At 40.4% G+C, this 16137-nt stretch overlaps 1 pseudogene; it reads right to left on the reverse strand.

Annotated features, from left to right (window-relative positions):
- Positions 1-13690: 13690 nt before the first annotated feature.
- Tomm7-ps1 (translocase of outer mitochondrial membrane 7, pseudogene 1) lies at positions 13691-14887 on the reverse strand (annotated as a pseudogene).
- Positions 14888-16137: the final 1250 nt, after the last annotated feature.

The following is a 16137-nucleotide window of genomic DNA, read 5'->3' on the forward strand; positions in this document are numbered from 1 at the left end:
GGAAAACACCAAACGTCATCTGGAGCCCTGGTGCACGGAGGCTCCCGGAAAGAGCGGCGCACATCTTCCTGGTTGCTGCCGCTGCAGAGAGGACTTAGGCAGTACCCCACGAGCAAACTTGAGCCTTGGAACTACAGGTAGGATCAACTTTTCCCCTGCAAGAAACCTGCCTGGTGAACTCAAGACACAGGCCCACAGGAACAGCTGAAGACCTCTAGAGAGGAAAAACTACACGCCCGAAAGCAGAACACTCTGTCCCCATAACTGGCTGAAAGAAAACAGGAAAACAGGTCTACAGCACTCCTGACACACAGGCTTATAGGACAGTCTAGCCACGGTCAGAAATAGCAGAACAAAGTAACACTAGAGATAATCTGATGGCGAGAGGCAAGCGCAGGAACCCAAGCAACAGAAACCAAGACTACATGGCATCATCAGAGCCCAATTCTCCCACCAAAGCAAACACGGAATATCCAAACACACCAGAAAAGCAAGATCTAGTTTCAAAATCATATTTGATCATGATGCTGGAGGACTTCAAGAAAGACATAAAGAACTCCCTTAGAGAACAAGTAGAAGCCTACAGAGAGGAATCGCAAAAATCCCTGAAAGAATTCCAGGAAAACACAATCAAACAGTTGAAGGAATTAAAAATGAAAATAGAAGCAATCAAGAAAGAACACATAGAAACAACCCTGGACATAGAAAATCAAAAGAAAAGACAAGGAGCTGTAGATACAAGCTTCACCAACAGAATACAAGAGATGGAAGAGAGAATCTCGGGAGCAGAAGATTCCATAGAAATCATTGACTCAACTGTCAAAGATAATGTAAAGCAGAAAAAGCTACTGGTCCAAAACATACAGGAAATCCAGGACTCAATGAGAAGATCAAACCTAAGGATAATAGGTATAGAAGAGAGTGAAGACTCCCAGCTCAAAGGACCAGTAAATATCTTCAACAAAATCATAGAAGAAAACTTCCCTAACCTAAAAAAAGAGATACCCATAGGCATACAAGAAGCCTACAGAACTCCAAATAGATTGGACCAGAAAAGAAACACCTCCCGTCACATAATTGTCAAAACACCAAACGCACAAAATAAAGAAAGAATATTAAAAGCAGTAAGGGAAAAAGGTCAAGTAACATATAAAGGCAGACCTATCAGAATCACACCAGACTTCTCGCCAGAAACTATGAAGGCCAGAAGATCCTGGACAGATGTCATACAGACCCTAAGAGAACACAAATGCCAGCCCAGGTTACTGTATCCAGAAAAACTCTCAATTAACATAGATGGAGAAACCAAGATATTCCATGACAAAACCAAATTTACACAATATCTTTCTACAAATCCAGCACTACAAAGGATAATAAAGGGTAAAGCCCAACATAAGGAGGCAAGCTATACCCTAGAAGAAGCAAGAAACTAATCATCTTGGCAACAAAACAAAGAGAATGAAAGCACACAAACATAATCTCACATCCAAATATGAATATAACAGGAAGCAATAATCACTATTCCTTAATATCTCTCAACATCAATGGCCTCAACTCCCCAATAAAAAGACATAGATTAACAAACTGGATACGCAATGAGGACCCTGCATTCTGCTGCCTACAGGAAACACACCTCAGAGACAAAGACAGACACTACCTCAGAGTGAAAGGCTGGAAAACAACTTTCCAAGCAAATGGTCAGAAGAAGCAAGCTGGAGTAGCCATTCTAATATCAAATAAAATCAATTTTCAATTAAAAGTCATCAAAAAAGATAAGGAAGGACACTTCATATTCATCAAAGGAAAAATCCACCAAGATGAACTCTCAATCCTCATCTTCGGTTGGTTTTATACAAGTGTGCAATTTCTAGGCTTGAAAGTAAAATGATGCTATCTGGTGCTGGATAGAGGAGCCTTATTTATTTTTTTTTTTATTATTAACTTGAGTATTTCTTATATACATTTCAAGTGTTATTCCCTTTCCCGGTTTCCGGACAAACATCACCCTCCCCCCTCCCCTTCCTTATGGGTGTTCCCCTCCCAAACCTCCCCCCATTGCCACCCTCCCCGCATAGTCTAGTTCACTGGGGGTTCAGTCTTAGCAGGACCCAGGGCTTCCCCTTCCACTGGTGCTCTTACTAGGATATTCATTGCTACCTATGGGGACAGAGTCCAGGGTCAGTCCATGTATAGTCTTTAGGTAGTGGCTTAGTCCCTGGAAGCTCTGGTTGCTTGACATTGTTGTACTTTTGGGGTCTCGAGCACCTTCAAGCTCTTCCAGTTCTTTCTCTGATTCCTTCAACGGGGGACCTATTCTCAGTTCAGTGGTTTGCTGCTGGCATTCGCCTCTGTATTTGCTGTATTCTGGCTGTGTCTCTCAGGAGCGATCTACATCCGGCTCCTGTCGGTCTGCACTTCTTTGCTTCATCCATCTTGTCTAATTGGGTGGCTGTATATGTATGGGCCACCTGTGGGGCAGGCTCTGAATGGGTGTTCCTTCAGTCTCTGTTTTAATCTTTGCCTCTCCCTTCCCTGCCAAGGGTATTCTTTTTCCTCATTTAAAGAAGGAGTGAAGCATTCACATTTTGATCATCCGTCTTGAGTTTCCTTTGTTCTAGGGATCTAGGGTAATTCAAGCATTTGGGCTAATAGCCACTTATCAATGAGTGCATACCATGTATGTCTTTCTGTGAGTGGGTTAGCTCACTCAGGATGATATTTTCCAGTTCCAACCATTTGCCTACGAATTTCATAAACTCGTTGTTTTTGATAGCTGAGTAATATTCCATTGTGTAGATGTACCACATTTTCTGTATCCATTCCTCTGTTGAAGGGCATCTGGGTTCTTTCCAGTTTCTGGCTATTATAAATAAGGCTGCGATGAACAAAGTGGAGCACGTGTCTCTTTTTTATGTTGAGGCATCTTTTGGGTATATGCCCAAGAGAGGTATGGCTGGATCCTCAGGCAGTTCAATGTCCAATTTTCTGAGGAACCTCCAGACTGATTTCCAGAATGGTTTTACCAGTCTGCAATCCCACCAACAATGGAGGAGTGTTCCTCTTTCTCCACATCCTCGCCAGCATCTGCTGTCACCTGAGTTTTTGATCTTAGCCATTCTCACTGGTGTGAGGTGAAATCTCAGGGTTGTTTTGATTTGCATTTCCCTTATGACTAAAGATGTTGAACATTTCTTTAGGTGTTTCTCAGCCATTCGGCATTCCTCAGCTGTGAATTCTTTGTTTAGCTCTGAACCCCATTTTTTAATAGGGTTATTTGTTTCCCTGCGGTCTAACTTCTTGAGTTCTTTGTATATTTTGGATATAAGGCCTCTATCTGTTATAGGATTGGTAAAGATCTTTTCCCAATCTGTTGGTTGCCGTTTTGTCCTAACCACAGTGTCCTTTGCCTTACAGAAGCTTTGCAGTTTTATGAGATCCCATTTGTCGATTCTTGATCTTAGAGCATAAGCCATTGGTGTTTTGTTCAGGAAATTTTTTCCAGTGCCCATGTGTTCCAGATGCTTCCCTAGTTTTTCTTCTATTAGTTTGAGTGTGTCTGGTTTGATGTGGAGGTCCTTGATCCACTTGGACTTAAGCTTTGTACAGGGTGATAAGCATGGATCGATCTGCATTCTTCTACATGTTGCCCTCCAGTTGAACCAGCACCATTTGCTGAAAATGCTATCTTTTTTCCATTGGATGGTTTTGGCTCCTTTGTCAAAAATCAAGTGACCATAGGTGTGTGGGTTCATTTCTGGGTCTTCAATTCTATTCCATTGGTCTATCTGTCTGTCTCTGTACCAATACCATGCAGTTTTTATCACTATTGCTCTGTAATACTGCTTGAGTTCAGGGATAATGATTCCCCCTGAAGTCCTTTTATTGTTGAGGATAGCTTTAGCTATCCTGGGTTTTTTGTTATTCCAGATAAATTTGCAAATTGTTCTGTCTAACTCTTTGAAGAATTGGATTGGTATTTTGATGGGGATTGCATTGAATCTGTAGATTGCTTTTGGTAAAATGGCCATTTTTACTATATTAATCCTGCCAATCCATGAGCATGGGAGATCTTTCCATCTTCTGAGGTCTTCTTCAGTTTCTTTCTTCAGTGTCTTGAAGTTCTTATTGTACAGATCTTTTACTTGCTTGGTTAAAGTCACACCGAGGTACTTTATATTATTTGGGTCTATTATGAAGGGTGTCGTTTCCCTAATTTCTTTCTCGGCTTGTTTCTCTTTTGTGTAGAGGAAGGCTACTGATTTATTTGAGTTAATTTTATACCCAGCCACTTTGCTGAAGTTGTTTATCAGCTTTAGTAGTTCTCTGGTGGAACTTTTGGGATCACTTAAATACACTATCATATCATCTGCAAACAGTGATATTTTGACTTCTTCTTTTCCGATCTGTATCCCCTTGACCTCCTTTTGTTGTCTGATTGCTCTGGCTAGAACTTCAAGAACTATATTGAATAAGTAGGGAGAGAGTGGGCAGCCTTGTCTAGTCCCTGATTTTAGTGGGATTGCTTCAAGTTTCTCTCCATTTAGTTTAATGTTAGCAACTGGTTTGCTGTATATGGCTTTTACTATGTTCAGGTATGGGCCTTGAATTCCTATTCTCTCCAGGACTTTTATCATGAAGGGGTGTTGAATTTTGTCAAATGCTTTCTCAGCGTCTAATGAAATGATCATGTGGTTTTGTTCTTTCAGTTTGTTTATATAATGGATCACGTTGATGGTTTTCCGTATATTAAACCATCCCTGCATGCCTGGGATGAAGCCTACTTGGTCATGGTGGATGATTGTTTTGATGTGCTCTTGGATTCGGTTTGCCAGAATTTTGTTGAGTATTTTTGCATTGATATTCATAAGAGATATTGGTCTGAAGTTCTCTTTCTTTGTTGTGTCTTTGTGTGGTTTAGGTATAAGAGTAATTGTGGCTTCGTAGAAGGTATTCGGTAGTGCTCCATCTGTTTCAATTTTGTGGAATAGTTTGGATAATATTGGTATGAGGTCTTCTATGAAGGTTTGATAGAATTCTGCACTAAACCCGTCTGGACCTGGGCTCTTTTTGGTTGGGAGACCTTTAATGACTGCTTCTATTTCCTTAGGAGTTATGGGGTTGTTTAACTGGTTTATCTGTTCCTGATTTAACTTCGATACCTGGTATCTGTCTAGGAAATTGTCCATTTCCTGAACTCCTGGCCTCAACTCCCCAATAAAAAGACATAGATTAACAAACTGGATACGCAATGAGGACCCTGCATTCTGCTGCCTACAGGAAACACACCTCAGAGACAAAGACAGACACTACCTCAGAGTGAAAGGCTGGAAAACAACTTTCCAAGCAAATGGTCAGAAGAAGCAAGCTGGAGTAGCCATTCTAATATCAAATAAAATCAATTTTCAATTAAAAGTCATCAAAAAAGATAATGAAGGACACTTCATATTCATCAAAGGAAAAATCCACCAAGATGAACTCTCAATCCTCATCTTCGGTTGGTTTTATACAAGTGTGCAATTTCTAGGCTTGAAAGTAAAATGATGCTATCTGGTGCTGGATAGAGGAGCCTTATTTTTTATTATGGCAGCTTGCTATTTTTGTAACATGGTGATTTGGTTGAACACAATAAAGTACAGTAGTAACTGATCTCCCCTTCTTCCTGGATGAGTGAGGAGATGATTAAATGCTGATGTCAGCATCCTTGAGCATATTCAGATGAGCTTCTGCTTCTGTTGAAAAGGATGCTGTGTTTGATTGTGGTCCGAAGCTTTGAAGCACTACTTGGCATCTCCTTCCTTGGAGGTCTCACTGTTTAAACATAACAGATTTGATAGCTTGTTGGTAAGGTGAGGTCCAGCTTGTCTCCACTAGGTCATCTTCATGTGAATCCAGTGGCTATACGGTTTTGTTCTAGGGATATTTCATTTTTTTAATAACGGTTTTAGCTGACATTCATGGAGAGAATGAATCCTTAGAACTGTGCCACTAGTGAAAGGAAATCCTGTCTAGAGTATGTTTCTTTACAAAGCTGTGTCACACCATCCTTTGGGCCCTGTGCTGGAAAAGTAGAATCAAGTCTCAAATAATGCCTTTTAAATTGTATCCTCTAGTAATATAGATGTAGGACAGTACTGTATCATACCTCTGTGGATGTAAAATAGCTTGTACCTGCTTTATGATACGTAGTAGTGACCGTGCTTTATCAGAGCTGTTTTTAATGATGTTGCTCAGAATGTTTTCTTTCCAGATGATGATTGAGAAGCTAATTTAAAAAATAAAATGGTGCCAGGTACCACAAGAGTAACAGAAAAAAAAAAAAGAAATGTAAGGTGGACTAATACATGTGTATCATTAGCAAAGAATCCTTCATCATGTGTCCTTTCACATGCTTGCTTTAGCAGAACATCCTTTCACCTGTGTCTGCTTCAGCAAAACATCATCCAACACAATCGACTTTCCAATGAAAGTCTATTTCTATTTCAGGTCTCCTCCTGGCTGCCTTCAGATCAAGATGTAGAACTCTTGGCTCCTCCAGCAACATGACTGCCTGCATGTTGCCTTGATTCCTGCTATGATGCTAATGGCTTGAACTTCTGTCGCTGTAAGGCTGTTTTTTTAAGAGTTGCTTTGGTCATGGTATCCCTTCACAGTAATAAAACCCTAACTAATACAATGTGCATGTCCTTGGACCTTTAGATAAAGTTTAATCTTATTATTTTAGGACCCCAGAGGATACACTAGGGAGAGTCAGTGAGTATCTTTCTCCTCTTCCCAGTGTGTACACATTGAATAAATCTTGTTTTTATTCTTTCTATTATTAAAAACAATGTTAAGGAAAAGGACACATGAATAAGTCATTGTGGATGTAATGTATTATGCATGAGTATTTAATATATATGCCTAGAGAATCATTAAATGTCTGTTCAGAAAATATGCACTGCTTAGGTAATACATTATGTAGGGAAAAGATAGTAGAATTTCTAGTTGGCATTATATATAAAGTGTGCTGAAATCTGTGATTAAAGGCTGACATTGGATAGAATATTATAAAGTAAATGAGTGAGTGAATGAAATTTATTATAAAAGAATAACTTGGGATTGAGAAATACCTTACTTAAAAACACAAAGCCCAAAGTACTGAAGAGAAAAATTCATATCTTTATTACATAAAATTAAAGGAGTTTCAGTTTGGCCAAGTACACCAAAGAGCAAAGACACAGATTTGGAACACAGAAAACTAATAAGAAGCAATCAGTAAATAAATCCAAGTTGCTAAAACATCATAGCCTTGTACTGAATTATATGAAACAAGAAATGTCAATTGATGTAGCTAGTTGAAAAACAATTTGATATTACTGTTTAATTATAAAGCTGGACATTCATTAAAATCATGACCCTTTGATTCTGTGCCTTGGGTAAATAGCCAAGAGGAATCTAGGACTTGTGTAGATGTTTAACAGGAGGCATTTAAATTATCCATAGTAGTGCTACCCACCGGGAGAAAAATGAAAAGCTCAGTATAACTCTTGAGTGTTCAGATAGTCACATCAACTAGACTGACGTATGGCCAAAATGAAGGAACTACAGTTATTTGGATCTTAGCAGCATAATAAAATATTAGGGAAGAAAATGAATATAGTATCTTTATCAAAATAAAAAACTAAATGGTCTTTATTTAAATAATTATATTAAAAGTATGCAAAATTAAATATAAGAAGACATTTGCCATCCTTCTATACATAAAAATGAAAGTGGACATTGGTAAGGTTCTGGGTGACTGCCCTCTGGATGAGGTGAATGGTAGTGGGTACTGTAATATTTTGGTGTAGATAATGATCTATGTAGGTTTTTGTTTGTATGCTTTGTTTTTCCAGTAATTTATTATGCTATTTATTAATCATTAATTGTCCCTGGGGCTCCATCTGTTTCAGCCTCTCCATTGCTAGGAATACAAGCATGAACTACCTGGGTTCAACTGGGTTTTCAACTTAAAATTTTAGATGTTGTTTAAGACTCCTCAGACTCAAAGAACCACCATCTGTTTGCTATGCTGGACTGCAAACGATCATCCGGGCTGGCTTGTTGGCTGTTTACATCTTCTCAGAGGAGCCTGAAGTATTAGGAAACCCCCCTCTTAAGCATTCGGCCACCTTTTACCACTTGTGTAGAACTTTGCCCTAGCTGCATGCTTCCTCAGGGAGAGGCCAGAGTACGCAGACCAGAGAATACTAGGAAATGCAGACTCCATCTACATGACTAGGGAAAAGTCATTAGCCCTGCTCCAGAGAGGCCTATGTGGGGCAATTACCCATGCTCCAGTAAGTAACCCCACATCTATGTTCTGTAAGTAAGCCTAATAAACTCATTATTGGTGGAATTGTAATGTGGTTTGTCATTAGGACCTTATGAGGAGGGGTAGACATTGCTTATGCTTCCTTCAGGGAAGGAACTTAAGCAGTACTTGGCATAGTTGTCAGGATACTACACAACTGAGGATGAGTTTAGGAGGAGTAATACAATTGGCCCTTCTGCAGGGAGTGAGACAAACAACTGAAGCAAAGTTTTGTGAGGACAGGGTGTTTGCAGAGGTTTTTGACATGATGATCTGTTCCTACAGTACTTCTCTGGAGGTAGTGGCAGGAAAATGGATAGTGGGATATGTAACTAGGATGAGGCCATGTGGGCAGGGGGTTGTCTGTGGAGGAAATCTGTCTGTGGAGAATGGCAGTCTTCCAGGTATGGTATGGCATGATTGCTTTATGGGTCACCACAGGGTGTGTGGTGATGCTTTGAGAAGAGTCAAAGGTCTGTAACAGGTATTTTAAACTCACATCAGGGGCAGAGGCATCAACGAGCAGCTGTAGAGGTGGCCTAACCATTGCTGTAAGCAACAAGAATTCTACCTTAGGTTAAGGAGGAATCCTTCAGGGAGACTGCAAGTGTAAAGGAGAAGTTGCAGTAATAAGAAGATATGAGGCTCGCATTTTCAGTAGGCAAGCCTCCAACTTAGCTTGGCAGATTGGACAAAAGGGAAGGAGAGATAGAGGTGTTTGTTAGAATGCCACTTTTTATGGCAAGGGGTTCAACCCCCAAACCTGGAACCCATGGAAGGTATCACATAGTGATGAAGGGGCACTCAAAGGCAAACAGGAAAAGTCTAAACTTTTATTCCCAGAAAGGAAAACCCCATGAGTTAGCATGTAGTTGGGAGTCTTAGCAGTGGGCAAGGCAGACCATGGTAGCCAAAGAATATTCAACAATGGAATCACTTGAATTAGAGAAAAGCTTCAAACAATGACATTGATAAGAAGGCAGATGGGGTCAGTCAGTATTTCTGAAAAAGAGAAACTGAGCAACAGAACTGCACGTCCTCCCTTGAGACACGAGTGGCACAATCTAAGGTGATACAAGAAGAGTCAGGCCCTGAAGGACAGGCTCATTGGAACCATTAGAAAATCCTTGTGTATCACAGGTGGAGGGTCCCAGGTTTACCAGTATCCAGAAGACAACAGAGGAGGGATAGATGCTACTGAGAGAATGAGTTCTGAGGAAAGCAGTGAACAACAGATTTGCAGGATCTGTCAGGACTGTGATCAACAGAAGCTTAAGGAAGAACTCGACTCAGCAAAGACTCTGAGATCAGTATGGAGCCTCGGTAGCTTTGCAGAGATGGTGGCGGGGCAGAATCTTCATGAAGTAGGAAAAGCTTTGGCCAATCTAGCTGACGTAGATGAGGATGTAGAGTGTCTGTAGAGCCGTGCTTCTTAACCTATAGGTAGAGAACCTTTTGGGGATGAAGGACCTTTCCCAGGGGTGGTCTAAGATCATCAGAAAACAGATATTTACATCATGATCCATAATGAGAGCAAAATTCCAGTTAGGAAGTAATAATGACAGTTATTGGATGGTTGGGGGTCACCACCACATGAAGAACTGTATTAGAGGATGGCAGCATTAGGAAGACTGAGAACCACTGCTGTAGCGTGTGAGAGTGAAGGAGATAAGGCATGAGAAAAGCACCCAGAGAAGGAAATGCACGGGGGGTGCTCAAAGGCAAGTGTGGACAGATTTTGTATTGAGTTGCTCGGGGGGTGGGGGACAACAGAAAGCCAAATTCTGAGCTAATGAATTTCTAGAAAGTTTAAAGCTCAAAGAGCGGTTAACTGGGGAGTGGGGAGGGGAAATGGATAAAACAGTCCAGGCAGAATCATAACTTGCTTTGTTGTTAGGCCCTTTGGAGGAGGGGTAGACATCATTGACTTCTCCTCTACGGAAGGAACTTTAGCAACAGTTAAAGATTGGGTAATTCATGCTTTTTGTACAAATCGGACCTCAACACTCCACACCACTTTATACAATAAATATAATGACTCCCAACAGAAGTGTTGCACTTGAAAACATATTATTCTTACTATTTTAAATTATGTGTATACGTATTGTCTGTGTGTGGGTACATGCATGTAAGTGCAGATGCCCTCAGAGGCCAGAGGAGCCACATACTCTGGAGCTTGCATTACAGGCGGTTGTGAGTCACTACTAGGGTGCTGGTTATTAAACTTAGGTCCGTCCAGATGATCACTATTTGGCCTTAACCACTGAGCCATCTTTTTAGTCCCATTGGGGGAAAATTATTTCAAGGAGTTTATGTTGATACAATAACCACTGAGATACCTGAGGTATTTCTGATTCTGTTGTCCCTGGATAATATTTTGCTTTATTTTTCTGGAAATACCTCTTGGAATTTCTTTGTGATATTAACCAACAAAATATTCTTTACTGTCAAATTAGTATATGTTCTTCACCCAGAAACTACCAAAAGATGTGAGTTGCTCTAGGGTTTGTCTCCCTTCTTTCCAACAGATGGTGAGTGATGGTAGGATAAGAAACCTACAAGCTTTTAGCCTGGTGTGGTAGCACACACCTTTAATCCCGGAACTGCCAGAGACACATGGACCTCCATGGTTTATGAGGCCAGCCTGGTCTACATAGTAGGTAAGAGGCAAGCGTGGACTTCATAGTGTGATACCCTTTCTTCAAACACTAAACAATAATAAAAGCACTTAGATAATCCTTAGAGAGTGTAGTTATTAGAAAGGGAATAGGATTTTTAAAATTTAACTTTACATTTTGTATTTTACTTTTTATTGATTCTTTGTGAGTTTTATATCATGTTATCCCAATCCCACTATCTCTCATCTCTTTGTCTCTGCCCTCTGCCCTTGCAGCTCCCCCACCAAAGGAAAAAATACTCATGTGGAAGCTATAATATGTGATAGTGTGTCCCACAGTACAGCCTTTTTGTCTACACATCACTTGGAAAATGTTCATTGCAATGAACCATTAGTCTGGTTCCAGGTTTTTGGCTCCTGCTACACTATCAATATTGTATCCTCACTGGGACTCCTCTTGGATAGACGGTTGTCCTGTGCCATGGAGATACTGTAGCTTTGGATCTATTGAACGACCCCGCTTCATGAGCTCCAGCAGTTCATAGATGGGGTAGATGTTGGGTTGGCCAACTCAAAGCCCTGGATTTAGGCCTAGGTGATAGCTGAGCTGGTCAGCCTGTCAGCTCTCTCACAACCACACCACCAGGGCAAGCTCTCTGCACTGTCAAGCTAGTTCATTCAATGTCACAGCTGGCAAGAGGCAGAGCCAGCTTTCCCAATCTCATGTCCTCCTGTCCTGCTCTCCCATGCTCACTCCAGAAAGGTCAGCTCAATTGTACTGCCCAGTTGAGGTCCACTCTCCAGAATGCTGCAGCCAGGGAGAGTCTGGTCTAGCTCTTCTGCTTGCCTTATGTGGGGAAAGGTGAGGTGCAGGGAAGACTAGTGGAGGGCCAGGTCTCCCATGCTCATGCTCTTGAGGATAGCTCAGTTATACCAGGGTCAGCTATACAGTCCTGCCCAGATGAAGTGCAAGGACCCCTCTCCTAAGTGTTGCAGCCAGTGAGGGATAGGCAGCTCTCCTGCTCTCACAACCCTAGGGCCATCTCTCCTACCTGCTGAAGGTTGCTAGGGGGAAGGGATCCTGGGTAGGACATCTCTAAGGGGATAGAATTTAATTTGAGAGTTAAAAGGCTAAAATTCCATCCTCAGTTGATCAATCAAGTTTATAATTTAATTGATGTAAGCCTCACTTTCCTATCCGTAAAATAGAGACAGTGATAGCTTTGCTGTATAATACTGTTAAGGACAGAATGCATTTGATACCTGAGCAAAGCATGAACGTAACAACTGATACCATTTATTACTAGACATAGCAAGAGCAGATGACCAGGCACCTAAATTCTTGTATTTTCTTTTTGTTATTGAGTGGGCTTAGGTTTTGATCTATTGGTGGCTTCTTCTCTTTTATAGGGAGCCTTTGTGAGGATGAACGGTCTGCTGGGGACACTTCCATTTGTATCGATGTGCTCACTTTCTGCTTTCCATTTATAATTATTTTTAGCTGTTCTGCTGGCAAACGGTATATTTGGTTCCTACAAATTGTTGTATGATCAGTAGGAAAAAACAGAGTGGGCAAAATATGCCACTTAGTACCTTGGACGTTCACATTCAGGCTCCCGAATGAGAGGACCTGCTCTTTTTATTCAGAATTCAACCCAACAAAACCACACACACAAAACAATTCTAAATTTAATCTAGTTACTTAGATCATGCATATATCTCTATCTCTATCTCTATCTCTATATCCATATCCATATCTATATCTATCTACATTTATATCCTTGCTTAGGAGTCTAGAGGTGAAACTTCTGATCTGTGGATCTGCAGTGTAACGTCCATGGGGAATGGGCTGAATGCTATTGTGGGCCTTTCTAGCCCACGATGTGTTTGCTTCTTTATAGATCTAATTTCTCAAGTTTCACAATCTCCAATCCCAAACAATTCCTCAAGTATTATTTGTTTCGCACCTAATAACTTCAAATATGTAGGTGTTTTTTTTTCTATTAGAAGTAACAACAAAAACAATTTTTTTCTGACTCTGAATGAGATTTAGTTAAATGCCTGTTTAAGAATTGATGAGCAATTTAGCGGATTTAGGAGAACATTCTGTGTTATTATGTGCAAATACATACGATGCCTGGATCCCTATGTCATTAACCTGGCAGTCATTTCATGCATGGCTTCCCATCTTATTAAACTAGCAGTATGGAATATTTGATTTACTAAACTGATATGAATGACTTAGTGTGTTAATATAGGATATAATTTTAAGCTTCTTTGGAATAACTGTCTTTGAAGGAGATTCTCAAAAATGATAACATCATTTGGACAGCTGTGCTCAGTCTCCAAACGTGTGTTTTGGGAAGCTTCTTCTGAGTGGAGGAAATGTGCCTGGATGGTTCTGTCGAACCATACACTAATTAAAACAGGAAAACCACTGCAAAACAGAAGGTTTTAGAATTCCGTACCAAGAATTCTTACAACACAGGTAAATAAATTTAGTAGAAATATTTTCTAGTAGACAGGCTACGCGTAACAGTGTGTGGCTGCTCGATAGTCTCCCACCAGCTCCCCAATTACCCGGGTGTTCTGAAAAGTCTTTATAGCTGATCCCTCAACACTCTCTTCTCCAGCTTTTGTTGCCATAGCAGCAGTCACTGTCCATTGAATTTACAGTGGAAAAATGATGGGGAAGTAGATGCATGTTTGCGAAGTTGGTGCAGTGCCAAATGTAGCAGGAATTATGAATTCAGGATGCTGGAGTCTTCCTTTAGTGTCCATTTCAGCTGGCACCTAATGCTGCTCACATAATCACAAACCACTCTGTCATAATTCAGACCAGCTGGATAAAATGAGACAAAAGGAAATTTGGCAGCCATGGAGGGGATGGTAATTTAAGAGGCTTTTTAATTATGCTTTCTGTGTTTTTCAATCAACAATACTTTAAAGCCTTTAGTTTTTCTTATAATAAGATTTCTGCATTGTTGTTGGGTTGGTTGTTAAGTTTTTCACCAAAAAAATTTTTTAAACACTAAACAGGGGAGAAAAATCTAGAAATCCAAAAAAGAATAGAAAGAAAGCATTTATTGTAATCATCACTTCCGTAAGATATCTTGCATTTAAATTACGTGGGTAAATTGCTTTTACTTGTTCAAAAAGGTCTGCTTTTGGGTTGTAGTCAATGTTTACCAGATACAACCCTCAGTACTTCCAGAGTTGTGATATTGTGTTCTTCATGTTTTCCAAATTATGACTGTGTATCAGGGTTTGGAAGGTAGCAGAAGAAAAACAATGACAAATCAAACTGTTAGTGGAGTCAGAAAACCAAGTGAATAATCCAGGGAACTTTGTGGGCTGTAACATGTGATGGACTTATGAAGCCATGAATACGTAAGAGAAACTGACTAGACCAAGAGGAGAGGAGAGATACTATGTAGGAATCTTTTTTGAGAGAGGAGACCTCCAATTTTAGTGGCAGCATTTGCTTGACTTTTTTTTTTCTGGGACGAACATATAGTTGAAATAACCTGTTAATAATGGGGTTAGTTTATGGTGTGATGGTTACAACTAGAGAACTTCAAAGTAAAAGGATCATTGTTTTTGACTGAATCTTAATGAATATTTTTTAACATTGTTAAAAATATTTATTTTGATAGTCTATGGTAAGTCAGTACAGACTCCACTCTGCCACAGATGTACTGAAATGACATCTTTCTTCCAGCCAGAGTACACACCTTCCATATCGGATTGCCAGATAACCAAACGGTCCTTTATTCCCCAGAGTAGGCTTAAAATTAACTGTTCAGGCAATCCAGGATCTTCACCCCTCGTAAATCCCAGGTAAATCATGGAGAGATAAAGCCCCAGCGGATGGCAAATTGGCCGCCCTTGAAGAGCTGCAGTGGCCTCTGTGTGGCTGCTTTGCTCATCTTCACCATAGCAATGACCGGCCAGTGGGACGAGGAGTCTCCACAACCACAACCGAGTCCGAATCCTGGAAGGGAGAGGAGCTGCACATAATGAGTAAATTTTTTTTTTGAGACAGGTTCTCTCTACATCGTATTGGTTGTCCTGAAGTTCACTATGTAGAGCAGGATGACCTCAACTCAGAGATCCTCCAGTCTTTGCATCCTGAGTTCTGGAGTAAAGGTGCGTGCCACCATTTCTATCATGATTTTTTTTCATTAAAAATGTTTATTTGTTGAGAATTTCCCACAATGTATTTTGATCATATTTTCCCCCAATTCCTTCCCATTCTGTCCCCATTTTTCACCAACAGCATGTTCTTTCTGTCTCTTGAAGAGACATCGTGTAGTTTGACGTGTATTTACCATCTACTCCTGAGCATGGGGATTGATTGCTCTGGAGTATGGCTAATGCGCTCACTGTCACTTCACTGAAGAAAACGGATTTTTTCCTCTTTCAGGAAGGATCATTTGCTGACAGCTTCTTGGCTAGGAGTGGTATTTGGTGCCTACATCCTTTCCTGAATGATAGGGCTTTGCCTGAGCTAGCATAGTTGTTATGTATGCTGTCATGGTTCGAGTGAGTCTGTAGTTATGTCTACCTTGTTGGATCTGTAAAACACAGTTCCTTTAAGCATCTACCACCTCTGACTCTGAGGGGAGGAGTGTGACATAGACATTCCTCTCAGGTCTAGGCACTCCACAGTTTTATATTCTCTGTAACGTGTCCAGTTGTGGTCTCTATTAATTACTGTCTACTGCAAGAGGAAGGTTCTTTGATGAGGGTTGAATGGTGCACTGATCTATAAGGATAGCAATATGTCATTAAGAGTCATTTTATGTAAAAATAGATACATTTAACTATAAATAATAGGTACCTGCAAGCATTTGCTAACACACATTCTCTTTTTAAAAAGATATCTCTCTAGGCTGAGAGGTGGCTCAGCAGTTAAGAATGCTTACTCCTCCTGGAAAGTGTATGGATTCAGTTTCCAGCACCTAATCAAGTGGTTCACAGCCTTCAGTTTTAGGAAATCCAGTGTACTGTGTGTACATAAACTCATGAAAATATACTCTTATACATAGTAAATTAAAAAAAGAGTCATTTTATGGCCATGTTTATTTAACAGAGTATAGTAAGAGTGGGCTTTCTTCTAGGATCTCTGGCCTATCCAGTGCTCTGTTCTTGGCCTCATTAACAGAGCGTTAAATCCAATGACAAT

This window comes from Rattus norvegicus, chromosome 8, assembly GCF_036323735.1.
Source record: "Rattus norvegicus strain BN/NHsdMcwi chromosome 8, GRCr8, whole genome shotgun sequence".
Classification (NCBI taxonomy): domain Eukaryota; kingdom Metazoa; phylum Chordata; class Mammalia; order Rodentia; family Muridae; genus Rattus; species Rattus norvegicus.